Source organism: Canis lupus, chromosome 5 (assembly GCF_003254725.2).
Source record: "Canis lupus dingo isolate Sandy chromosome 5, ASM325472v2, whole genome shotgun sequence".
Lineage (NCBI taxonomy): Eukaryota > Metazoa > Chordata > Mammalia > Carnivora > Canidae > Canis > Canis lupus.
This window is the reverse complement of record NC_064247.1, coordinates 13638509-13665775: the sequence shown is the minus strand read 5'-3', so window position 1 is coordinate 13665775 and position 27267 is coordinate 13638509. Positions and strand designations below refer to the sequence as shown.

General features: G+C 37.1%; 1 protein-coding gene and 1 long non-coding RNA gene across 11 annotated transcripts in view; one reads left to right on the top strand and one right to left on the bottom strand.

Annotated features, from left to right (window-relative positions):
* The window catches only part of ARHGEF12 (Rho guanine nucleotide exchange factor 12), a 151101-nt gene that overhangs the window by 15899 nt on the left and 107935 nt on the right, over positions 1 to 27267 (top strand). For 2 of the 10 annotated variants that reach the window (XM_049109870.1, XM_049109867.1), the window contains exon 1: positions 26381 to 26483. The exons of 7 other annotated variants lie outside the window; for them this stretch is intronic. The gene's annotated coding sequence lies outside the window, so the exon portion shown is untranslated. Of the gene's footprint in view, positions 1 to 18794; positions 18896 to 26380; positions 26484 to 27267 lie in introns of those variants that run through there. One more of the 10 variants, XM_049109868.1, reaches the window with a different exon arrangement.
* On the bottom strand, positions 223 to 24295 carry LOC118354830 (uncharacterized). Its single transcript, XR_004816114.2, has 3 exons — positions 23938 to 24295; positions 9409 to 9467; positions 223 to 6941 (listed from the first exon to the last, which is right to left on the bottom strand). It is a non-coding gene; the product is annotated as an uncharacterized LOC118354830 (long non-coding RNA).

The window sequence follows — 27267 nt, the reverse complement described above, 5'->3', positions numbered from 1 at the left end:
AAAGCAGTCCGGTATTTGCAATTCATATTATTTATCCTGGGAGTATTATCTTTATGAATATATCTTAGGTCTTGTCATTGCTTAGACGGATTCTGCTTTCAAAAAAATTTTTGTGTTTTTCTATCTCTTACCTTCTCTTCATTCTCCCTCATATCCTTTTGCATGTAGTCTTTGCCTTCATTGTCATCACCAGCCTTCTCATCTTTCCTATCTGATGCCATCTAGAACCTCTGCTCTTCCTCAACCTTTTATTTATTTTCTAGGTGAGCTCTTTTGCCATTCCCTGCACTTTTCTGACCACATAGTAGATACCCAATAGGCTTCCTGGATTACCTATCATTTTTTCTCTAGAGTGGCCTAACAAAAGTTATTTCAAACATGTTATCTCTATTTTGACCTTTCTCACTCTTTTTTTACCTACGTAGGGGAGGTAGTAGCCCAACCATTAATCTCTCTATCCAAAATTTATTGATTGAGTAAAAGTTATATAATATGTACTATAATATTTTATACATACTATTTTACTGAATTTCTTTTTTTTAAATATTTTATTTATTTATTCATGAGAGACACAGAGAGAGAGAGAGAGCCAGAGACACAGGCAGAGGGAGAAGCAGGCTCCCTGCAGGGAGCCCGATGTGGGACTCGATCCCTGGTCTCCAGGATCACACCCTGGGTCGAAGGGGGCACTAAACCGCTGAGCCACCAGGGCTGCCCTTTACTGAATTTCATAATGACTCTGTGAAGTAATGGGTTTTGTTATAAAATTCCATTTGACAGTGGAAGAAACAACATTAAAAGGTTTAGGTGACATGCGTAGTGAGTGGTAAAACTGGGATTGTAGTCTGAATTTGTGTATCTTTGCAACCTGTATTCTTAAATACTATGCTATACTATCAGATATCATTAGCATTGAATCAGGTACAGTTTCTGCATTTTAGAAGTTCTGGTCTAATGGAGACAAACGTGTAGGCAGCTAAGTGCACAAGGTACAGTGGGGACTTGAGAAAAACCAGTACTTTCAGGATAAATCAGAAATTGCTTCATAGAGGAGGTGAATACCTCCTTTGAATCTTGAAAAAAAGGGTATAGTTACCAGAGAGGTGAGGGGTAGAAAAGCATTTCAGGTGGAAGAAGTAGCAATGTGAACAAAGGCACAGAGGTGAAATAGGTCATGTTTTCTAGGAATGCATGAGGTGATTAGAGTGGGGAGGTTGATGATGGGCACAGCAGCTGGTAAATTGAAGTGATAAGAGACACCAGATTATTTTTATGTTCTGAGGAGGTCGGGTTTTATCTTCTGGATTGTGGGAAGCCACTGAAGACCTTTAATCAGAAAGGTAATAAGATCAGTGTTATGTCAAAGAATGATCGTTCAAGGGGCAATATGAAGAATGGGTTGGTCTCGAGAAGCAGTTTTAGGGATAGAGAGACCAGAAAGGAGGCATTTTTGGTAATCCAGATGAAAAAATGAAGTCCTAAACTGAAGTTGTAACAATATCCAGAAAAGAGAAGAGACAAATAGAGCTATTGAGAAGATGTTAAGAATACCAGTAGTATGAAAAGGGTAGGTGGTGAAAGTGAGGACCCTTCTGGCTTGGGTGTTTAGGTGTTGGTATCATTTGCCAAGCTGGGGAATATAAAAGGGCGGAGTCAGTTTTATTTTGTTTTGTTATTTTTGTTTGGTTAACTGGTTAGATGAAAGATTGAGAGGAGAATAGATATAGTAAGAGGCAGATTTTGTTTAAGGTACCATAGTAGTTCTCTTGCTGCCTGTAGATGATACTAGATCAATAAATATACTTGCACTGTCCAACATGTGGCCATTTAAATTTAAATTAGTTAAAATCATATAAAATTAAAAATTAATTCTTCAGTCACACTAACCACATTTGAGTGATCAGTAGCTATAGTGTAGTCAGCAGGTACTGTGTTGGACGTTAGACATAGAACATTTTCATCAGGGGCAGCTGGGTGGCTCAGTTGGTTAAACCTCTGGCTCTTGTTTTCCACTCAGGTCATGATCTCATCAGGGTCATGTGTTTGAGCCCCATGTTAGGCTTTAGCTTAGTGCAGAGTCTGCTTGTCCCTCTCCCTCTGCTCTTCCCTCCACTGGCCTCTCTCTCAAATAAATAAAATCTTTAAAAACAAACAAAAGAGCGTAGCCCCGGTGGCTTGGCGGTTTAGCGCCTGCTTTCAGCCCAGGGCCTGATTCTGGAGACCCGTCCCACGTCGGGCTCTCTCCAGGGAGCCTGCTTCTCCCTCTGCCTGTGTCTCTGCCTCTCTCTGTGTCTCTCATGAATGAATAAATAAAATCTTAAAAAAATAAAAATACATAAAAACAAACAAAAGAACATTTTAATCGTTACTAAAAGTTCTGTTGGACTTTGCTGCTAAACATTTATTATCTCATAGTTTGCTGTGATCAAATCTGGGAGCCACTTAGCTGAGTAGTTCTGCTTCAAGGTCTCTAATGAGCTTGTAGTCAAGATGTCTGTTCTTGAAGCAAAGGCTTGAATGGAGCTGATGGATCCACTTCTAAGGTGACTCATTCACATGCTGGGCAAGTGAGTGCTGGTTGTTGACAGGAGGCCTCAGTTCCTCAGAGACCTCTCTATAAGGATGGTTGAGGCAGCTAGCTTTACCCAGAACAAATGATCTTAGAGAACAAGGTGGAAGCCATAATAACTTTTATGAACTGGCCTGGATCAGAAGGCACACGGTCATTTTTGTACTGTCTGCTGGTAACACAGATCACTTCTGTTCACTGTGGGGAAGGACCTATACAGAGCATGCATTCCAGGAGGCAGGATTCATTGGGGGATATTTTAGAAGCTGCCCACCACAGGTACCCTATGGAATATCCAGGTGTTCATGGCTAATCAATGACATATGTGTCACCTATAGAGAAGTGAGGGTTTGGCTGCTGCTGTTGTGTTTGTGATGGTAGTTGAAGTAACTTAAATAGGCAAGTTCAGAAGAATGAGATTATAAGGGAAGGATGGCTAAAATAATATCTTGGGTCACAAGTGTGGGGGAGGACAGAAGTGCTCTCAAAGCCTATTAAGAAATTGTTACAGAGAATCAAGTCAGTGGTTACAGAGGAGTAGGAGGAGAGCACAGTGTATACAAAGGAAACCTCATGAAGGGATGAAAGTTGAAAGTAAAATGTAATGTTGCTAAGTGATACATAGTAGTCAAGTAAAACATTGGAGAGTTCTTCCAAAAATTATCTGTTGAATAACTATGCTGAGAACCAGAGAAAGGTATGTAGTGAATAAGACAACGTTTCTAAGATCTGATAGAGGCATATCTGGGAGATGTTGTGGGTTTGGTTCCAGAATACTGCAGTAAATACCATAATACAGCAAGCCAAATAAATTTTTTGGTTTTCCAGTGCATGTAAAAGTGAAGTTTGTACCATACTGTAGTCTGTTAAGCATAGAGTTGTATTACGTCCAAAAAACAAAAAAATACATACCTTAACTAAAAATACTTAGTACTAAAAAATGCTAACCATCCTCTGAGCTTTCAGCAAGCCGTAATCACTGATCACAGATCACTATAACAAGTGTAATTTTAAAAAGTTTGAAATATTGTGAGACAAGAGATACGAAGTAAACAAATGTTGTCGGAAAATGTCATCCATAGATTTGCTCAATGCAGGGTTACCACAAACCTCCAATTTGTGAAAAATGCAGTATATGTAAAATGCTATAAAATGAGGTATGACTGTAATACAGTCTGAGGAGACGTGGTTAAGGGAAGTTTTCTTGGAGGAAAGTAGTAGGTAAAGAACCTCTTTAAAGGTAAGGATTTGAGTTAGATATTTAGATGTGGGGTGTGTGTGTAGGTGGTGGCAGTGCTGCTGACATGGATAATAGACATTTTAGAAAGTATAGTTTTTTTTATTTATGGGATATTGCTAGAACATGAAATTTGAGATGAAGGAAAGTGGTGAGAAAAGAGACTGGAAGGATAATTAGAGTGGTCTTGAATGCATGTTAAGAAACTTGGCCTTTATCTTGTCGGCTCTTTTTTTCTATATTTAAATTATTTGGATATTACCTTAATAACCTGCAATAGTCTTATAATCACTGAACTATCAGTTAATTTTTAAAGATAGAATATTGTTTTATTTTGCTTATAATTTTAACATGAGTTGTACTGTTTTTTAACATTGGTTTTTAAATTGAAAATCCGTTCCCAAAGGAAACTTTATTTCCTTATTATAAATATAAAATCAATATTCTTGCCACTTACAGAAGGCAACAGTAGAAAATTAGACACTATTAAATTTTTAAAAATTAAAAATGAAATCTGTAACGCATCCTTTGATTTACAGAAATGTCTGCCTGAAAATCAGTTCCTCAGTGAGAAAATAGTTTTTAGTCAGCAATGAAGGGATATTGTTTGGACACTGCCTGGCATATAAGATGAGACTCAAGATCATTAGGACAGGTGCATTGTTAAAATTTTGATGTTAACAAATACCAGCAACCCCAACTCTCACGTATTTGTAGTTGGAAAGGTCAGAAGCTAATTAATGGACAACTTTGATCAGTGGTTCCATACTCATAAATATTAGGTCTTTTGTTCCAAGAAATCATCTAAAGGAATTTTTAGAATCTGTTCTTCTGAATGTGTCAAGTTATTTATTAGATATTGATGATATGGAAAAGGGGTTCCTCATCTGCTTTTTGCTGCCATCCAATTTGGGAAAATTCTTGTGAAAACATATCAAATCTTTCAAGTATCTTTTAAAACACTCAAAATATTTTCAGTAGTTTTTCAGGAGTCCTCAAGTGGTCCTCAGAGAAGAAAAAAAATCACATATCTTGTGGTTCTAGTTTTGCGGTTATCTTGTTCACTTTGTTTTGTACACAGAATACTTAAATTTATCAGGATAGATTTAAGTTGTTCACATGAGCAGATATATTTGTCAAGATGTGCTTATTTGCAGAGCCTGTCTCAGTCATGCATATGATCTCACAAATTGAAGATTTCTTCCAAAATATTTGAAATTCCTCCTCCATCTCAAATGGATGTGTGAAGACTTTTCCACTATTCCTGCCAGACTATACATAGTTCCAATTTTGAAGTTAAGATAGGGAATACTTTCATAAGATTTTTTAATGAATGTTTTCGAGCTGTAATGCTGATAGAAAGCATGAAAATAACAGGATGAGAGATGCTGCAAATGTGCCTGGGGAGAGTATCATTCTTGATGTTGAGATACAGTTTTGGAGTGTCTCAAGGTGGCCGGTTACAGTTAAGGAACTGTTGGAGGAAACATGGTCAAGAAGGGTGGTCATTTAGGAATTCATGAAGTCCTGTAACATCCAGGGTAGCTACACATGATCAAGTCTTGAAAAATGTGGCCAGTATATTTAAAAGAAGAGAGGAGAGAAGCAATCACTGAAATCTCTTGGTCAACCTCAATTTCATGGGCTCACTCCAATTCCTCTGTAGAGCATGACTTTTAACCTGCAGCAAGTTAAATGCGTGTGTGTAGGAGGCCACTTCGTAGTATGTCTGAATACTTCTGCTTCCATTTGAACAGCATCATCCCAACCTGTTGTACTTGTATTGGAATTAGATAGTTGAGTTAAATATATGAAAAATGAGGAAAAATATGAGCATAAAAAAAGAAAGGTATTTCTGTGACAACTGAGTTGTGTGCACTTTGGAAATGCCAGTAGAGACACCATCACTAAAGAAATTGGTGTCCAGGGATCCCTGGGTGGCTCAGCGGTTTAGTGCCTGCCTTCGGCCCAGGATGTGATCCTGGAGTGTCAGGATTGAGTCCCACATCAGGCTCCTTGCATGGAGCCTGCTTCTCCCTCTGCCTGTGTCTCTACCTCTCTCTCTCTCTGTGTCTCATGAATAAATAAATAAAATCTTAAAAAAAGAAAAAGAAATTGCTGTCCATATTAAATGTGAGTGAAAAACAACTATTAGCTATTTGGGAAAAAAGTAGAGTCCAATGAGTATTTTTAGTTTCTTGCTCCACTGTAAGGAAACTGAAACAGGAAATAAATCATAGCTGAGGTATTTTAGTACAGTTTATACAAGAAAGATAATAGGGCACTGCAATCAACACATCCTTATTTAAGGAAGAGGCCTTGGTCCTACATTTAAAAATTGGTAAATGTACACTTATGTATTTTACATTGAAATGAAACATCAGGTATATATGAGTGTTTATTTACTTTTTTAACACTTTTTTGCTTTAACTGTTGTTTTCCATTGAATGACCAATCACTAGTATCAGTGAACTGAGTAAGGCTAAAGGCATGTCATGACTTCAGGGGATTTGAAGATACTGAAACATTGAAATGCCTCATTTTCAAGGCTGCTGTGATGACCATGTAACAGATGTGCTAATTGTTAGTGTTCCTACTTCCAAGAATACTTTATTTGCATTTCACTTTTACTTTTTAAAAATTTAATAATGGTTTATATTTTTTGCCTACTAATGCCTTCTACTTGTGGCCAATAATGCTGGCTTTTTATTTATCATCGTGAAGTAAAGCTTCCTTCTGAAATTAAAGCATTGATACTTAAAGGAAAACATTAAGTAACTAATAGTCCAGGAGTTATGTGACTGGCAGATGAGTAAGGTAGTGTTTAAGTGTGGGAGACAGTAGCCTAGAGGCTAAAGGCAAGTTCTTTGACATGTATTCAAGACCACTCATGATTTGGCCTTTGTCTAACTTTTCCAGTGACCTATCTCTCCACTTTCAGTTACCTCAGACGTCATGTTGGTCAACATAGGGACAACCTTGTCTCAAGAATTGAGCCCTTACTGGATCTGGAAGGGAGTTAGTACAGAGGAGATTTGATAGCTCTAAGGACAATGCTTTTGATGGAGAAATCTTGGAGCTAATTTTTCCAACTTTGCTGACCTTGTCTGTCCGACTCACTTTTGTGTTCTATACCTGGAAGACAAAAGGCAATAAATATTTGAATAGATAAATGAATAAACAGATAAACCCAAAGTAAGAGTTACATTGCTGTACAACATAAGGCATAATCTTGAGTACCAAGCAAAAAATTCAAGAAAGATCTCTGGGGCCATGCCTTGCTGTGTGAAGAACTTTCTCTTTTTTTCTTTTACCCCCTTTTTTTTCTTTCTTAGATTTTATTTATTTATTCATGAGAGAGACACAGGCAGAGACACAGGCAGAGACACCGGCAGAGGGAGAAGCAGGCTCCTTGCAGAGAGCCTGATGCCCAGGTCGGGGGATCGTGCCCTGAGCCAAAGGCAGATGGTCAACCACTGAGATACCCATGCATCCCTTTTCTTTTCTATTCTTTTTTTTTTCTTTTTTTTTTTTCTTTTCTATTCTTAATTGTAATCTAACTAAATATGTCATGCCAGGAAGGATTGTGGTAAAGCAGTGTTTTTATCCTCTACATTTGAGTATGTAAATTGGCTTTAAACTTCATAGAAAACAATTTGACAGTATAGCTCAAAAGCCTAAGAAATATTTAAACGTTTTGAGCCAGTGATGCCAATATGGTATATATCTCAAGACATAAAAGGAAATAAAGATTTAGTTGTCAATTTTTATGCAGAGATGTCAACCCCACCATTATTTGTAGTAGGGGCAAAGAGCAATCAATTTAAGTCTGGTACTCTGAAGAGGTAGACCTAGAAATTATAAGGGCAAGGAGCAGTTAGGACACCAGTGTTACCATATGATATTTGATAGAATATTATATATTCAGCAACTGTAGTCATTTTCAGGTAAACTATAATGGAAAAGTGTCCAAGGTATGTGAAAAGTAGGAGATAAAACTTCAAATATAATGCCAATTATGTTTTAAAAAACAAATATAGTGCTTAAAATTTAATATATAGACTTTCTAGGTCATGCTAATTTTTAAAATGTTTCTGTTTCTGGGTTGTGAGATTATGGGTGATTTTTGTTTTTATATTTATCTGAATTTTTTTAGGCTTTCAATGATTAATATATTACTGCTTTTGTAATTAGAAATGTTTTTAAGTGAAAACTCTAGTTTTTATTTATATTTTTGATTTTTATTTTAGTGAATAACTAAGGTAGTAATCTGAAAGATGATCTTTTTCTTTTTTAAGAAGTTTTTTTTTTTTTTTTTTTTTTTTTTTTAAGTGAACTGTAGGCCCAGTGTGGGTCTTGAATTCGTGATCCCAAGACCAAGAATCACATGGTCTACCAACTGAGCCAGGCGCCCTGAGAGGGAAGTAAATCTTGAGATAGGAATGCAATTGAGAGGCTGTAGTGGGAGACAGAAGTTCCTGCAGTGGGGCAGTGGTGAGAGGGTTGCAGAGGGCTGTAGTGACCATAAGATAGAGGGATAAAGGAAAATGAGGGCTGTAGGAAGCCCCTGTCTCTGGATGTTTAATGTAAATGTAAAGAATTTGAGGTGAAAGTTTGGCTCTTAAAAATGTATTCTTATTTGCAGAACATAAAAATTTCATGTAGTCATTAACAACTTCAGGTTCTTTTTCTTTATACTTCCTTAAATCCCATATGTTGCTGAAGATCCTGTTTCTAACTTGTTAGGGTTAAGAAGAGATATGTGATATGACTATGAAGATAATATGTTTCTGACACGTGTCACCCCGTGGATTGCCTAGTCAGTGGACCTGGTTGTCTTGATAGGTATTAGCCAACTTGCTCGCCAACTTACGTGCAAGCACTCCTGAAGCTATAATCTTAGTGATAAAGGGCATTTCCCAAGTAAGGAAGGATAGATAATGTTTAGGTCAAATTGGAGAAATTACATGTACCTCTGGTAGCACTTCCAACAACAACAACAAAAGAGGCAGGAAAAAAAAATAACCTAACTATTCCTCCATTGCAAGACTCTGGAAAAAAGGGTCAATTAAAAATAGAAAAGAGTATCTTCCTTGATGACTCCAAATTAATTTAAATTTATATATATCTGGGGGCACCAGGGTGGCTTAGTCAGTTGGACATCCAGCTCTTGGTTTTGGCTCAGGTCATGATCTCAGAGTTGTGGGATCAAACTCTACTTCAGGCTCCACACTCAGCCTGGAGTCAGCTTGAGATTCTCTCCCTCTCCCCTTCACCCCACTTGTGCTCTCCTGCTAGAACTCTTTGTCTCTCTCTCAAATAAATAAATAAGTAAGTAAATAAATAAATAAAATCCTTAAATCTAAATGTATCTGCTTTGGAGGAGTACATTCGATTTCTTTTTAAAATCTTTTCATGATGCTCTGGACAATGAAATAATACAATGAGTGGCCTGTTCTTGTCTGTCACCTATGAGGTTCCTTATTTTCCCATAGAAGTATTGGCTGGTCTCTTCCCTTTTCTGTCTGTGAGCAACAGGTAAATTAGTGTGACCACAGTCTGACCCCTAAATCCTGGCTCCAGTTACCTAATCTAAACTCACCTGTATTCCTTTCCTGGAATCCACGTGATAATGTATGTTCCATGGGTGGATAGCAGTAACTAGAAAAGAAAAAATTGTAGCTGGATACTACTATGCTATGGCCAAGGAGAGTTGGTAGTTTTATTTATTTATTTTTTAAATATTTTATTTATTTACTCCTAACAGACAGAGAGAGGAACGGAGAGACAGGCAGAGGGAGAAGCAGGCTCCATGCAGGGAGCCTGACATGGGATTTGATCCCGGGTCTCCAGGATCACACCCCTGGCTGTAAGCGCCGCTAAACCACTGGGCCACTGGAACTGCCCAGGTTGGTAGTTTTAAGAAGCTTCATTGCTGTCCAATAGCCTTACTGCATCTGATTCTTTTGGAGATTACATAAGTAGAGATCAAGACCCCTTGGGAAGGAAAGAGTATATGAGTGACTATAATTCTGCAATTCACATCTTAGAACTGTTGTGATATGTAAATATTTTTTAGACTTACACTTTTGGGGAAAAAATATGTCAAAGGGAGTTTTCCAAGGTTATAAAACAGCACAAAAAGATTGGTTTATTTCTGTTGCTTACATGCTTTTAATCATTTAAAAAAAAGTGTTGATATGTTTTTTCATGATAAACTAAGACCCACAGGTTGCATTGTGGAATAGATAAGGAAACTTAGATGGAATGTAGAATTTAAGATAGTATCTTTTACTTGAGAAAGATTTTGATGAAAGGAAATCAACATTTGTTTATTACCTGGTACATCGTAAGTACTGGGCCATACACTTATCTCATTTAATCCTCACAACATTCCTGTAAAGCAAGTTCTTAGTTTATTTTTTTCTAAAGACTTTATTTATTTATTCATGAAAGACACAGAGAGAGATCGAGGCAGAGACATAGGCAGAGGGAGAAGCAGGCTCCATGCAGGGAGCCCGACCTGGGACTCAATCCTGGGATCCCAGGATCATGCCCTGGGCCGAAGGCAGGCGCTAATAACTGCTGAGCCACCCAGGCATCCCTACAAGTTCTTAGTTTAATCACTTGTGAGGAAACTGAGGTTCAGTGAAGTTCAGTAAACTTCTCAGGGTCACACAAAGCATTGAATAGCTGTGCCAGATATTGACCGCAGCCTGACCAATACCAAAACCCCTGTTTTTTCCTATGTATGTTTCCCTTTTAGAAAAGTTTTAGAATAAATATTGTCTGGCCTCCAGCATTTATAATACAGAAGTGTTATTCTTTAGCTGCTGAAAAAGTAGAATTGGTTTTGTCCTTGGTTTCTAGCTGTCTCCATGATCGCAGTGTGATCTTATGTAGTGACTAATGACTACAGAAGTGTACACAGAAATCTCTTGTTTTTAATTGAAAACTTACAATAAATTTCATAGATAAGAGTCAGCTATTTCAGTACTGGTGCTTGCTGATAAGTCTTAGAGAGTTTTAAGTCAATGAACTGGTGGCATAAGCCCTTCTAAATATTACATTTATCATTTTATAGAGATTAATTGGAGTGATGAAGTTTTAACAACTAGGATTTTGGAGGAACATAAGATTATTTTCTTGGGATCCCTGGGTGGCGCAGCGGTTTGGCGCCTGCCTTTGGCCCAGGGCGCGATCCTGGAGACCTGGGATCGAGTCCCATGTCGGGCTCCCGGTGCATGGAGCCTGCTTCTCCCTCTGCCTGTGTCTCTGCCTCTCTCTCTCTCTGTGTGACTATCATAAATAAATAAAAATTAAAAAAAATATATTTTCTTTCAGTGAGTTCTAAATTTAAAAAAAAAGGGAAAAATATGCTTTCTCAGTGTTATTAAATAGAAGCCCCAATTATAACATCTAATTTTCTTTTCTTCTCATTTTACTTTGTTGTGAAATATTTCAAGCATAAGCCAAAAAAAAAGAAAATAATATAATGAATATTTGTGCATCTACTACCTGGCATCATCATTCTTGGGGGAAGGGGAAGAACTAAAATTACAGATAAAGTGCCACTCCTGTGTACTTTTCCCTAATCCTATTCTCTTCCTCGGCAGAAGTAAACACTATTGTAGATTGGGTGTTTGTTGCCTTCATGCATGTTTATATGCTTTTTCTACACAGTTATTGCATCTTCACACATTATAGAGCTTTGAGGGGCATATTTTTTAACTTTATAAAAATTGAATTCGTGTTGAATGTATCCTGCAACTAGTGTTTTTTTTTTTTTTTTTTTAAAGGTTTTATTTATTTATTCATGAGAGACACAGAGAAAGAGAGAGGCAGAGACACAGGCAGAGGGAGAAGCAGGTTCCTTGCAGGGAGCCCGACGTGGAACTCGATCCCAGGTCTCCAGGATCACACCCAGGCTGCAGGTGGCGCTAAACCGCAGCACCACCAGAGCTGCCCTAACTAGTGTTTTTAATTAATAAAATATGATTATGGTATGAGGTAGAGATCGTTTTATTTTTCCTTCTAGATAACCAGTTGTCTTGCTTCTTCTGTATAGTCTTTTCCCCATTGATTTGCTGTGCTAAATTTGTAATTATATCATGGTTCCATATGTTGTGAGTTTCTTAGCTTTTTGTTCTGTTCCCTTGGTTTGACTGGGTTTGTTTTGTTTTTGCTGTTTTGTTTTTAGTTTCAGAGGTAGAATTTCGTGATTCATCAGTTGCGTGTATAACACCCAGTGCTCATTCCATCAAGTGCCTTCCTTAATGCCCATCACCCAGTTATCTTCCCCACCTCCCCTCCATCAACCCTCAGTTCACTAGTTTGACTATTTCTATACCAAACCAAAGTGTCCAAATTACTTAAGCCTATAAGTAGAGTAAGTCTCCTTACCTGGTTCTTTTTCAAAATTTTCATTGCTATTCTTGGCCTTTTCTTTTCCCATGTAAATTTTGAGATCAACCTGTCAGGTTTCATAAAAAGCCCTACTAGATTTTTTTATTGTAATTGCATTGACTATCTAGCTAAATTTAGGGAAATTGAACATCTTTATGATATCATCTTCCTATACATGAACGTGGTATTTCTTTAGAAACTTCAGGTCTTCTTTTATGTTCTTCAGTAATAATTTGTAATTTCATTCATAGAGGCCTCAGAACATTTTTTGTTAAGTTTAATTCCTAGATCCTTTATGATTTTCACTATTGTTATGAAGGTCAGTTGGTCTCCCTCTTTTCTTTCCTTCCCCACTCTTTTTCTTCTTTCCTCCTTTCTTTCTCCCTTCCTTTTTTTCTTTTCCCCTGGTACCTCTCCATTCCCATCTCATTTCTCTTGTTGTTCTCTCATCATCTAATATTTTAATTTTATGTTGTCTTTGCTGAAAGCCCTATTTAAGGTGGTGTGGTATAGAAGAAAGCCTATGAGAGTCAGAATTGCCAGAAATGAATCCTGGCTTTGTCCCTCAAAGATATGTTAACCATATCTTTATTTTTTTTTTAATTTTTTTTATTTATTTATGATAGTCATACAGAGAGAGAGAGAGAGAGAGAGAGAGAGAGGCAGAGACACAGGCACAGGGAGAAGCAGGCTCCATGCACAGGGAGCCCGACGTGGGATTCGATCCCGGGTCTCCAGGATCGCGCCCTGGGCCAAAGGCAGGCGCCAAACCGCTGCGCCACCCAGGGATCCCCTAACCATATCTTTTTTTGTGTGTTATTTGAGCCTACCTCTCCTAATCTATATAGGGAGTCATACTTTTATAGTGTCTCTCGAATGGGTTCAAATGAGATTAGATCATTTTTCCCAATTAAAATTCCACGAGAAAAAGAGTAATGTCTAGTGGAGGGGGAGTGCATTTTCTAAAATCAGACTATAGATATCTATTAAAATCAGTACTATTAAATTCTGGAATCGAGCCCCGAGTCGGGCTTTTTTGCTCAGCGGGGAGCCTGCTTCTTCCTCTCCTGCTCTGCCTGCTTGTGCTTTCCCTATCTATCTATCTCTGTGTCAAATAAATAAAGTCTTAAAAAAAAAAAAAAGAGTCGAGCATTTAATAACTGAGCTATCTAGGTGCCCCTAAAAATTAGGGATGCCTGGGTGGCTCAGCGGTTGAACATTTATTTGCCTTTGGCTCAGTGTGTGATCTTGGAGTCCCGGATCAAGTCCCACATAGGGCTTCCTGCATGGAGCCTCTGCAGGAGGCTATGTGTGTCTCTGCCTATGTGTGTCTCATGAGTAAATAAAATCTTTAAAAAAATAAAAATTATTTTTAATGCTTATGTTCTATATCACATCCCAAAAAGATGAGAAGTGGTTTATAATAAAGAATACACACACACACACACACACACAAGTCCCTATTAAAGACATTAAAATAAATATAGAAGATCAAGTTAAAAAAAAAGATAAAGTTTTTACAGTGATGGAAATGAAAATATGACTATTATAAAGGTTGATAAAACCATTGTGAGTAAGCCTCTCTGCTTTCAGGATGCTGTGGGTTAAAAACTTTAAAAAAAATTGGAGACATTTAACTATAGAGAACAAACAGGATTGCTGGAGGGGAGGTGTATGGGGGAATGGACTAATTGGGTGATGGGCGCATTAAGGGGAGCATTTGGTATAATGAACATTGGGTGTTATATGCAACTCATGAAACACTAAATTCTACCCCCCAAATAATAATACACTATATGTTAACTAACTTGAATTTAAGTAAAACAAAACAAAACAAAATTTAAATCAGGATGCTTTGGGAAAAAGATAAATATGATTCAGCTGTTGGGGAGTGTGTTTCCTCCTGTCATTTGTCATTAGCTTCATAAAAAATATTATTCACATAGATTTCAAGACAAAAATGGGTTTAGTGTCTCCTGCAACAGTTTTATAACAAGTTATGAGCAACTTTTTAAATGTCTTTTCTAGTGACCACTAGTAAAAACTTGAAGGGATGAGAGTATAGCTCACCAAAACTATCTTTTTCATGGGCTAAGCTACTGCTACTTGGATATTTTATAATCTATAAGGCACAGACTTAGGTTATAATCTAGAAAAGTGGTACTTTAATCAGTTTTATATTACCTTCATACTTTTGAATATTGGAATTTTTAAAAAAGATTTTATTTATTTATTCATGAGAGACACAGAGAGAGAGAGAGAGAGGCAGAGACACTAGCAGAGGGAGAAGCAGGCTCCATGCAGGGAGCCCGTTGTGGGACTCAATCCCAGGACCCTGGGATCACATCCTGAGCCAAAGGCAGATGCTCAACTGCTGAGCCACCCAGGCATCCCTCGAATATTGGAATTTTTGATGGCACCCTGAAAGCCACTAAAGCTTTTTTAAAGAGAACATTAGATAAGTGATAGTAACTACAAAGTAACCACTACTACAGTAAAAAAAAAAAAATGCCTTGTAAATTACAAAAGATTTTAAATTACTTCATTATTCAAGGGTCGCCATTAGCACTACTACCTGGGTTTCAGTAGAACTATTTACTGCTCTGATCTGCTGATAATGTTTTCTTTTGTATTCAGGAAGTAAAGTTCTCATATATCCTAATAGAGATACCATCTTTAACATGGACTTGATACTGTTTAATGCCTCTCAATTATACTTATTTGTGCTTCAGTACACTGTCATATACCAGCTCAATGCACAGTTCTTTTTGGCAGACCTTTGCCCCAATGTGTTACTAACCAGTTTGCTTTGCAGAGTTCAGTCTGCTCTCAAATATAGCTTGAATTTCCTAGGCAAGTGAGCAGTAGAGTATAGGAATCCTTTCTTGGTTTACTCCTTGCATTTGAAAGATTTATTTATGGGAAACTGAAGTTTGTTTCTTAGAGATAAGAGAGATGCTCAATTTTTGTAAGGTTTTCCCCCACAAAATTTTCCCTCTTTTGATAGAGACAGAATTTACAATCAGATATTTGTTAGCTAAAATACTTAAAATTAGACTCTGACTTAGCTTTTGTCTCTTTATCTGTAATGTCTACTATAATATCTACTTCAAGGGATTTTGAAATATATATATATATATATATATTTTTTTTTTTAAGATTTTATTTACTCATGAGAGACACACACAGAGGCAGAGAGGCAGAGACATAGGCAGAGGGAGAAGCAGGATCCATGCAGGGACCCCAATGTGGGACTCCATCCCGGGTCTCCAGGATCATGCCCTGGACTAAAAGCGGTGCTAAACCGCTGAGCCCCCCGGGCTGCCCACAATATATTTTTTAAATTATTGTACGTGGTTGATAATTTTTTGTTTAAGGGGGATCTAGCTGAGATACCTATCTCTAGAATTAAAAACAAATGCAGACACAAATAGAAAAGCTCTTCAGGATGAAACCAGTCTCAAACATTTTTTTCTTTAGAAGTATAAAGTACATTTTTATGTGATTTTATAATGTAAAATTTTAGACATACATTTAAGTTAGAAAAGAGTAATGAACCTTTATATACCTGTTAGCAGCTTCAGTACTAAAATTATAGTTTTGTTTTTTTTAAGATTTATTTATTTATATGAGAGGTGAGGGAGGGGCAGAAGGCAAGGGGGACAGAAACCCAAGTGGACTCCACAGGTGAGCACCCGATGTGGGCTGGATCCCACGACCCTGAGATCATGACCTGAGCCGAAACCAATAGTTAGAGGCCCAACTGACTGTACCACCCAGGTGCCCCTAAAACTAGTTTAATCTTTTCAACCATAGAAGAAGGTATAAAGTGACAGGTTCCCTCTCTTCACCCAGATGTAGCTATCAGATGTAGCAACCATTAAGTTGCTTTACACAAATGAAATTACTCTATATGTACTGTTTTGTAACAATGTTTTCATTTAGCAGTATACTTTTTTTTTTAAGATTTTATTTATTTATTCATGAGACACACACACAGAGAGAGGGGCAGAGACACAGGCAGAGGGAGAAGGCAGGCTCCATCATACGGGACTCAATCCCAGGACTCCAGGATCACTCCCTGGGCCAAAGGCAGGTGCTAAACCGGTGAGCCACTCAGGGATCCCCAGCAGTATACTTTTTTTTTTAAAAAAAAAAGATTTTATTTATTTATTGATACACAGAGAGGCAGAGACACAGGCAGAGGGAGAAGCAGGCTCCATGCAGGGAATCCAACGTGGGACTCGATCCCGGGTATCCAGGATCACACCCTGGGCTGCAGGCGGCGCTAAACCGCTGTGCCACCGGAGCCACACCCCAGCAGTATACTTTTTATACATGTTTTATTTCTCTGTGAGTGCCTGTGCTTTGTGGCTGTACTGTATTTTATTATATAGCTATATAATTAATTTAGTAGAATAATGATGGGTGGTAAGGTGTTAGGTGATTTTTTTCCCTATGTTTTTTTTCCATATTATTTTCAATGAACAACTATTTTTTTTATAATGATGGAAATTAATTTGAGAACAAAATTAAAATATGAAAAATGGATTTTTATGGTTATCCATAGTCAAATTTTTCCCTTTCTTGTGCTTCCTTTAAATTTGACGTGGTGGCTGTCATTAACCACCTTCTCCCACATCCCTCCCGTGTCCTTCTCCTGTGATCATTTCAGAGTGGCACCTTTATTCAGTGTAGGAGAGATGCTTTGACTTTCAGATATGCTTTTTCTCATAAAAATGAATTGCATAGTGAGAACTTTTAAAAAAATGTCCATAACAGTTCTGTAATTTTGACATTGCTGGCATATATTTTCCTTGGTCGAGAAGAAACATTCACTCCTTTCGATTTAATCACCAGTTAAGAGTAGGGAGGTACTTCTGGAGATAAAGTTGAGATTGTTGTGTACAGCTGAATATATACACGAATGTTAGGATACTTGATAAAGACAGCTTTATTGAACTACTGAGCATCTCTCGCTGATTTTTCTGTTCAGCTCCAGAGGTTCACAAAGGTAAGAATACAACTTGGGGCCCCTTTGGTGGCCCCCCAGTTCTTGATTTCTGCTCAGGTCATGATCTCAGGGTTGTGAGGTTCAGCTCTGCATCGGGCGCCATGAGCTCAGCACAGAGTCTGCTTTCTGCCTCTCTCCTTCTCCTCACTCTCTGTCTCAAATAAATAATTAAAATCTTAAAAAAAAAAAAAAAAGAATGCAACATATATGACATGGCAGAAATTACCTTTCAAAATGCAAAATTAACCTTGTGAATTTTGGTATAACAGTTCTCGTGTAGTTGCAAATTTAGGAAAAAAAGTATTGTTTATAACATATTTCTCTTGGGATAGTGAAGATTCATTGTGATGGTTTTAGCAAAGAATATGCTTTTGTGAATAACCAAATACATTGAATCATACCAATTAGTGATTCAAATCACTAATATAACTCTATTAAGTTAAATCTACCATACAAAACACAGATATTGCAGAGACTGAAATTTCAGACATTTTTGGATATCAGTCCTCAGTTAAGGGCAAGTTAATTGCTTTTACCAAACCACATCTTTTTCAAATTTGTAAAAGAAATGAATGAGATTTGTATTTCACTTTAGTTTCCCAGTGAAGCTTTAAGAATGAGAAGGTAAATGTCTTCTTGGTCTGAGAGAGAGGACTTCCTTTAAACTCAAATGAGCATGTTCAAAATGACCCTCTCTGTTTCTCCTCCTCCCCATTCTTAGCCACTGTATTTCTCAGATTTTAAGCAAAATTAGTCTTCTCATCATGGAAACTGTGAACATTCATTAACAACTGGGTTTCACTTTGAAATTTATACAGCAAACACCAAAGAAGGAATTGTTGTTATAATCCATGGGAGTCTTGAGATTGACGTCAAAACACCAGTACAGCTGTATAAGCAGTGGCAAGAGTATTTTTAACATCCCTGTTAGATCATCTTTTGACCTTTCTTTTTATGCTTTCTCTTGTTCCACTAAATAGTTAAAGAGAGAAAAAGAGACAGAGAGAGAAAAGAAAAACTATATAACATAGTTTTCTACCCAGGCTGTACGGATGTTCTTTAAATTACACCTGTACAGTCCTTTTCTTGATTCTCTTCCCCTAGTATCTTTCCTTCTCTTTTCCTATAGTGTTCTAAACTTTGCTGCTGCAGTGGACTTTTTTGAATTGGTAGTGGACGGAGGGCGACTGTTTTTGTAACAGTTTATTTTTCAGAATGGGGTTAGATTTAAAGAAAAATTAAAAAGCTAGTATAGAGAGGAACAGGTACTTCATACTTGCACTCAGAGTCCTCTGTTATTAATATATTACCTTAGAATGATACTTCTGTTAAAATTAATGACTGAGTTTTAATACATCAATATTTATTAAGTCCAGAGTTTATTCTGATTTCCTTAGTTTTTACCTATTGTCCTTCTTCTGTTCCAGGATCCCATGCAGAATACCACATCTCATTTAGCTGTCATGTCTCCCTGGGCTCCTCTCAGCTGTGACAGTTTCTTAGACTTGTTTTTGATGATCTTGACAGTTTTTGAGGAGTACTGGTCAGGTATTTTATAATAGTCTCTACATTGAAATTTGTCTGTTTTCCTCATGATGAGACTGGAGTTATGAGTTGTTGGAAGGAAGATCACAGAGGAATAGTGCCATTTTCATCACATCATATCAAGGTAGTACTGTCGATATAGTTTATGACTATTGATGACCTTGATCTACCTGGCCAAAGTGGTGTTCATCAGGTTCCTTTGCTGTGTGTGGAGTGTTGTAATGTCCTGATAAGAATATCCTAGTTAAGTGAATTGCTTTGGTAATTGCTTGGGCTTTAGATATTGAAGTAAGCCAGCATATTGATATAGTGCTCATCAAAATGTTAAATATTTTTTTAAATAACATGTTCAGAGCTAAGAATTAAAATTTTACAATGCTCAGCATTTCAAGCTTTATTTTTGAAATAAAAGTTTATTTTTCTGTGGAATTCTGAAGATTTTATGTTTAAAGCAACAACTTAGGTTTTATAATTTAGGTAGGGAGTTAGAGAAATTAGTCAACTTATCAGCTATTTATGGACTTAAAGATGCCAGGGTGGCTCAATCAGTTAAACATCCTACTCTTGGTTTTTGGCTCAAGTTATGATCTCAGGGTCCTGAGATCAAGCCCCACAGCAGGCTCCCTGTGGAGTTGGCTTGTCTCTCTCCTTCCCCCTCTGTCCCTCCCCACCACTGGAGGTTGCCCACACACTCTTGTGTACTCAGTCTTTTTAATTTTGGTTTTTTAGTGGGTGTGAATGGCCATCTTATTGTATTTTTTATATGCATTTCCCTTAATCATACTGAGGACTTTTCATGTGCTTTTTGCCATTTGTTTTCTTTTGTGAAGTGTCTGTTCAAATCTTTTAAAAAATTAGCTTTTCTTCTTACTACTGAGATGTAAGTTAGGAATCCTTTATCGGGTATGTGTTTTGAAAATATTTCTCCTAGTTTGTGCCATGTCTTTTTATTTCCTTAACAATGTCTTTAAAAGAATAAAAGTTTTAAATTTTGACTAAGTTCAAATTGTCAACATCTGTAAAACAAAACAAAACAAATCACACACACAAAAAAAACAATAAAGTTTTTACTTTTTGGGTCCTACCTGAAAAATTTTGACCTAACTCTTAAGTCAAGGTTGCAAGAATTTAGTCCTAATTTTTTCTAGAAGTTCTGTAGTTTTTCTCTTATTGTTAGTCCCATGATATATATCAAGTTAACATTTGTATATGGTATGAGGTAAGGATTAAGGTCTATTTGTGTGTGTTTGTTTTGGCATATGCTCCAGGGTTTTTTTTTTTTTTTTTAGATTTTTTAAAATTTATTTTTTCATGAGAGACACAGAGAGGCAGAGACACAGGCAGAGGGAGAAGCAGGATCCACGCAGGGAGCCCGACGTGGGACTTGATCCTGGGTCTCTAGGATCACCCCTGGGCCAAAGGCGGTGCTAAGCCGCTGAACCACCCGGGCTGCCCTCCAGGGATATTTGTAGAAAAGACTATTCCTGTTAAATTACATTGCCACTTTTGTTTAAAAAAAAAAAAAAAAAAATCAATCCTCTACACATGGTTCTATTTATGCTCTCTATATTGTGTTCTTCTGATAAATATACCTATCTTTATGTCATGAGTATCGTAGCTTTATCTTAAATCTTAGAAACAAGATAGTATAAGCCTTCCAATTTTGTTGTTTTCTGAAAAAAGTGTCTTGGCTTTTTTAGAGTCTTTGTATTGAATGGATCTGAATTTGAGAATCTACATGTCAGTTTGTATTTTTTTTTAAATGCTGTGATTTTTGAGGATGATTGTGTCAAATATAGGTTTGGGAGGTTAGGGAGAATCAGTATCTTAACAGTGTGAGTCTTCTAATTCATGAACATAATCTCACTGTATGTATTGAAGTCTTATTTCTCTCAAAAAATTCTGTAGTTTTCGATGTATAGGTCTTGCACGTCTAATTCAGCTCTGTATTTTTCATATGTTTTGATGAAATGGTAATTAAAAGTTGTTAATTTTTGCTAGTATATAGAAATATTATTGCTTTTTGTATATTATCTTATGTATTATTATCTTGCTAAACATTCTCTTTTTTTAAAATATAGATTTCTGGGCACCTGGGTGGCTCAGTGGTTAAGCGTCTGCCTTTGGCTCAGGGCGTGATCCTGGGGTCCGGGATCGAGTCCCACATCGGGCTCCCTGCAAGGAGCCTGCTTCTCCCTCTGCCTGTGTCTCTACCTGTCTCTCTGCCTGTCTCTCTGTGTGTCCATGAATAAATAAAATCTTAAAAAAAATATATATATATATATATTTCTTTGGATCTTTTACAAAGATGATCATGTCATCTGTGGTTAAAGACAATAATATTTTTTTCTTTTCCGTCTCTAAGCCTTTTATATATTTACTTTATTGTCTTATCTCTGGCTAACATGTTAAATAGAAATTGTGAACAAAGACACCTAGACATCCTGCCTTATTCTCAATCGTAGAGGGAAGGTATTTAATTTGTTATCATTAAATGTGATGTTATCTGTGCCTTTTATCAGTTTTGGGAAGTTATCTTCTTAGTTTGTGAGATATTTTATTATTAACAGGTATTGAATTTTGTAAAATGCTTTTTCAGCATCTATTGAAATGACCATATGGTGGTGGTTTTTTTGACTGGTGGTATGGTGAATTACATTGAATGTTTAATGTTGACCCAACCTTGCATTCCTGGGATAAATCCCATTTGGTCATTATGTATTATTCTTTCTATGTATTGATAGATTTGGTTCACTAGTATTTTTTTTTTTAAAGTTTTTATTTATTTATTCATAGACAGAGAGAGAGAGAGAGGCAGAGACACAGGGAGAGGGAGAAGCAGGCTCCATGCAGGGAGCCCGATGTGGGACTTGATCCCGGGTCTCCAGGATCACACCCCAGGCTGCAGGCGGCGCCAAACCGCTGTGCTACCAGGGCTGCCCGGTTCACTAGTATTTTGATGAAGATTTTTACATCTGTATTCATGAGGGATATTGGTTTTCGTTTTCGTTTTCTTTTCTTTTCTTTTCTTTTTTTTAAGATTTTATTTATTCATGTGAGAGAGAGAGAGAGAGAGGCAGAGACACAGGCAGAGGGAGAAGCAGGCTCCATGCAGGGAGCCCAACATGGGACTTGATCCCAGGTCTCCAGGATCATGCCCTGGGCCTAAGGCAGCACTAAACTGCTGAGCCACCCAGGCTGCCCCGGTTTTTGTTTTCTTATAATGTCATTGCCTTGTTTTGATATTGAGTGTAATGTTGGCCTCAGACAATGAATTGGGAAGTGTCATGTGTTTTCAGAAAGAGTAAGTAGGATGTTATTATCTCTTCCTTTAAATGTTTGTGACAATCATCATGAAGTCATCTGAGCCTGGAGTTTTCCTTGTGGGAATGTTTTTAACCAAAAATCTAAGTCACTACCTAAGAGCACCTACTATTCTGACTTTCTAGCATCATATACTAGTTACTCTATAACTTCTTTATTTTGAACTTTTTAAAAAAATTTTTATTTATTTATGATAGCCACACAGAGAGAGAGATAGTGAGAGAGAGAGAGAGAGAGGCAGAGACATAGGCAGAGGGAGAAGCAGGCTCCATGCACCGGGAGCCCGACGTGGGATTCGATCCCCGGTCTCCAGGATCGCATCCCGGGCCAAAGGCAGGCACCAAAACCGCTGCGCCACCCAGGGATCCCCTAACTTCTTTATTTTGGAATAATTTTAGATTTACAGAAAAGATGTAAAGATAGTGTTGGAACTCCATATACCTTACACCTAGTTATCTTCATTGTTAACATCTTGCATTACTATGGTTCATCTGTCAAACTAAGAAACTGACATTGGTATTAACTAAACTAGAGACTTTATTTGTATCTCTTCAGTTTTTGCATTAATGATCTCTATTTGTTCCAGGGTCCAATTCAGAATTCCACATTGCTTCCTGTTTGTGAAAGTTTCTTAGGCTCGCCTTGTTTTTTATGACTGTAACAGATTTGAGGAGTACTGACCAGTGATTTTTTAGAATTTCCCATAGTCTGGTTTTGCTGCTGTTTATTATTATTAGGGTTATGTATTTTTTGGAAGAATACGACAGAGATGAAGTCCTCTTTCATTTTGTGTCAGGGGTATATTATGTCTATATGATCATCCATATGACATCATTGGTGATATTAACTTTGATGACTTGGCTAAGATAGTGTATGCCAGGTTTCTCCCATCTAAAGTGACTCTTTCTCTCTCCCATACTTTTCTTTTTTCTTTTTTTAAAGATTTTATTTATTCATGAAAGACACAGAGAGAGAAAGAGGGGGGCGGGGCAAAGACACAGGCAGAGGGAAAAGCAGGCTCCATGCAGGGAGCCCGACGTGGGACTCGATCCCGGGTCTCCAGGATCATGCCCTGGGCTGAAGGCAGGTGGTAAACCGCTGAGCCACCCAGCCCCCCCCCCCCCCTTCTTTAGAAGCAATATCCAATCCACACTTAGGGGAGCGAGGAGGTATCTACATATATGATTTAGAATTCTTCTGTAAGGAAGATTTTTGTGTCTTCCTGTTTAGTTATTTAATTACTTATATCAGTGTGGACTAGTGTTTATTTTATATTTTGAATTCTACTGCAATACTATGTTTTTATTTTGTTGCTCATATTGTTCCAGCTTTGACCATTGGAAAAGCTTTTAGGTTGGCACTTGCTGCTATCTTTTTCGTTTTTTGAGTACTTCCTTATTTTCTGTTACTCTGAGATGCTCATTTTGCTCTAGTTGTAGCCATTTTCCCAAGGAGCTATGATTCCTTTTATAGGAGAATGGTATTTAGAATCCAAACTATGGGTACTGGGTATGCTCATGGCTGTTGGGGTGCCATTGCTTTTAAGCCCTCTCAAGCAATACAGCTAGGTAATATATGTATATATAGATGATATATGTATATATACCCAGGTATACACACATATCCATAATTGTTTTTATATCCATTTGTAAATATATTACGCAAGAGTTCTTACTGGTATATCTGATTTTAATCCAGTACCATTGGGCTCACTCTAGTCTTCCTTTCTTGTTTTTGTGTGAATTTCACAATGAGAAACCTGGTTCCAACCATATATTATCCATTTACTTATTTGTTCAGCTCCAGTATACATGAGAAGCTATTTCAGAACTGTTAACCTACCTGTGTGCCCATGAGAAACAAACCTTCCGATTAGAGTCCAGGGTTTATTTTTGTTGTTAGCCTTACAATTTCTAGTCAGAACATCACTTTCCAAAGTTAATTAGGTCAGCTCATTTTCTCCCCACCCTTTCAGTGCAGTTATGTCATAATTTTTCATGCAGTTAGATTCATTTATCACAGTTCTACATTCCATCGTGGAGTCTTCCAACATTTTGGTTGATGGATTTTTGTTGTTATTTGGCCAGCATTCATAGAAACTCACTCTTCAGAATGTGTAGTTCTGTGGTTTCTAACTTAAGAGTAGAATCATGTATCCACACCTCTATTATTGCACGGAGAAGATCTGTACTCTAAATGTGTCCCTCTACATCCCCTTAGTAGCAAGTACTCTCCTCTCTGCTAATCGTAACTAGTAATAGCAGTCCCTAGTAACTGCTAATCTGTTTGTCTAATTTGTTTTTAATTTTGCATTTTCCTGGGTGTCCTGTGAATATAATGTTATGAAAATCTTTGGATTTTGCATCTGACTCCTTTGACATAGTAAAATGCATTTAAGATTTATCCATATTGAAAAAAAAAGATTTATCCATATTGTGTGAAATGATATTTCATTCTTTTTATTTTTTTAAAGAATCATTATGTTTATTACCATCTTTATTTCTCTATCCTTTTTTTTTTTTTTTTTTAAGATTTATCTATTCATGAGAGACACAGAGAGAGAAACAGAGACACAGGCAGAGGGGAAGCAGGCTCCATGCAGGGAGCCCAATGGGGGACTCGATCCCGGGACTCCAGGATCATGCCCTGGGCTGAAGGCAGGCGCAAAACCGCTGAGCCACCCAGGCATCCCTATTTCATTCTTTTTAAATGTTGAATAATATTCCATGTATCAGTGAATCATAGTTTATCCATTCCCCCACTGAAGGACATTCTGGTTACTTCCAGTGTTTATTAGCACTGATAAGTTAGTAAACCTGCTATAAACATCACAAATATTTTTCTTTGGACATAAATTTTCACATCATTTGGGCAAAATACCTTAGCATGCAATTTCTGGGTCACATGGTTGTATGGTAACTTGTATCACTGATTCTCTTATTAAATACTTAGAAATCATAAATTCAATGAATTTGTACTTAGTCCAGGGAAAGCATTAAAATCATTAGTCTCTAGTTAATAAACCTAAAGATCTACCCATCTATCTAACCCTTTGGTTCTTCTTCTTTTTTTGTTTATTTTTTACAAACCGCATTCACCAAGGTGTGGTTCCATGGAACTAATTCTTCATAGATCACTGACTGTGACTGAGGTTCTGTGAAGTTGTTTAGAAATTCACAGAACCCTAGGCTATAATTTAAGCGAGTGCAATGATTACTGGGTTTTCACTTAAAATTAGATATATTCAGATGTTTTAGGGAATATGTTTTATCAAACAAAGAATATGTTTGTTATTCATTAGTAATCTACTGATCCCATAAATTACGTGTGTGCAAATTGTCAAATTGGGTTGGAGCTTCAGGAAAGGAAAATAGAGGCTAACGAGTCTTCTTAGGGTGACAGTGCCTTTGTTAGAGAGCAGTATTTGAGGCAAATTACTGTTTTAGCAAAATTACATGGCTTGCAGGGATTAAATTGAATGAGTATGTGTCTCTGTCCCTCCCTCATTGTACTGTAAGTGGCAGGGATGCAAGTTAACAGAGTGCCAGACATCATAATGCCTGGGGCATAGTTAGAGACCAGGGAAGATTTAACAATAATCAAACACAGACAAAGTAGCATGAAGAAATTTCAATCCTCCCAGCCTTGCTTATAAACTTAATTAGGCTTATTGGGGCAGAAAGTATTTTTCCTCCTTTCATTTTTTTATCTTTTCTCCTCCATCCCCACCTCCTGTCCCAGATTATCATTGAAGGGGTCAAACTAGCAACAAAAGGATATATATATATATATATATTTTTTGTAAATCTTAATTTATTTGGTTGATTTTCTTTTGGGGAAAGGGGCAGGAGCAGTAACAACATTTTAAGATATTTGAGGAACTCCATTTTTCATAGAGACACTATGTTTTTCTAAAAATCATACTTTATTCACGAAATTCTAAAGAAAACTAATTTTTGTGTCTCTACAATTAGACCCTTTACAAGTATATTTAATTTTGTGGGAGCTGCTTGGCCTCCTCCCTTAAAAAAACTTGTCAGCTAAATCTTTGCTTTCTTTATCATTTAAGTATTTTTGTGGTGTAACCTGGAGTCGTGTTCATGGATGCTGTTCTGTGCCTTTTTCCTTTGGCAGCACAGTGTTGGGCTTCGGATGATGATGGTAGACGACTGGGGGTGGGAGAAGAGGTGGGGTTTCTTCATATCATCCCTCTTGTGGGCAGTAAAATCATCCAGCAAATGCCTTTCCAAGGATGTCGAGTGTATATATAAAGGAGAAGCCTAAGGTTGCTAAGGGAGTGGTGTTTTGGTGAGGATTTCATTCTTTTGCTCCATGGAAACAAGCCTTTTTGAGCTCTTACTTGTCTGCTGATTTGTCTGGTGATCCAGGTAATCTATAGCAGTCTTTGTTTTCTCAGTGGTGTATGAAATGTAGCAAAATGGTAGAAAAATAGCTTCAGTGAAAGGGATGTACCTATCACAGAGGAGCAAGATAGAAAAGGAAGAGGATATCTTTACATTATTCATTATTCTTAAAATAGCTTTTAAGATTTTTTCATGTTTTAAAAAACCTGATTTGACTTAAAGGAAGAAAATTTCTAGTTTTGATAATCTGTGCTTTAATTGCTTAGCTTGAGAACAAAGGTTTTAACAACCAGCATTGCAAGGATATTTGTATTCAAAAGGATAGGAAGCAGCATCCTTTTTTTTACCTTTTTTAGAACTGAATTGACATAACTTCTCTTGAATCTTAGCTAGGGACTTTGATTTATTATTCTGTAAATTGTGATTTAATTATCTGAAGCTTCAGGATGGTGGTTTTCCTTTGATACCCAAGGGACCTCGGATGGGGTATGGGAGGACAGGGATTAATCCTACGGTGGGGGGAAGGGAATGTTTTTATAGGGTAATCTTCATGATTGTTTTTTCATTTGAAACTAAAATGAAACATACAGTCATTTGAAAAAGGTGATATCCATGGTGCCAAATATTCTTAGCAATTTGAATTATTTTATCCTTTGTTTGGTTTGTGGTATTTTTGCCTTTGTCAGCTAAAATGTTGGTTATAAATATGAAGAAGCTGCCGGATTGCTATGTGATGGCATTGGAATTGCCTTCTGCTTTTTTTTTTTTTTTCCTGCATTCATATCTGTGAATACAAGAGAAGAGGCAT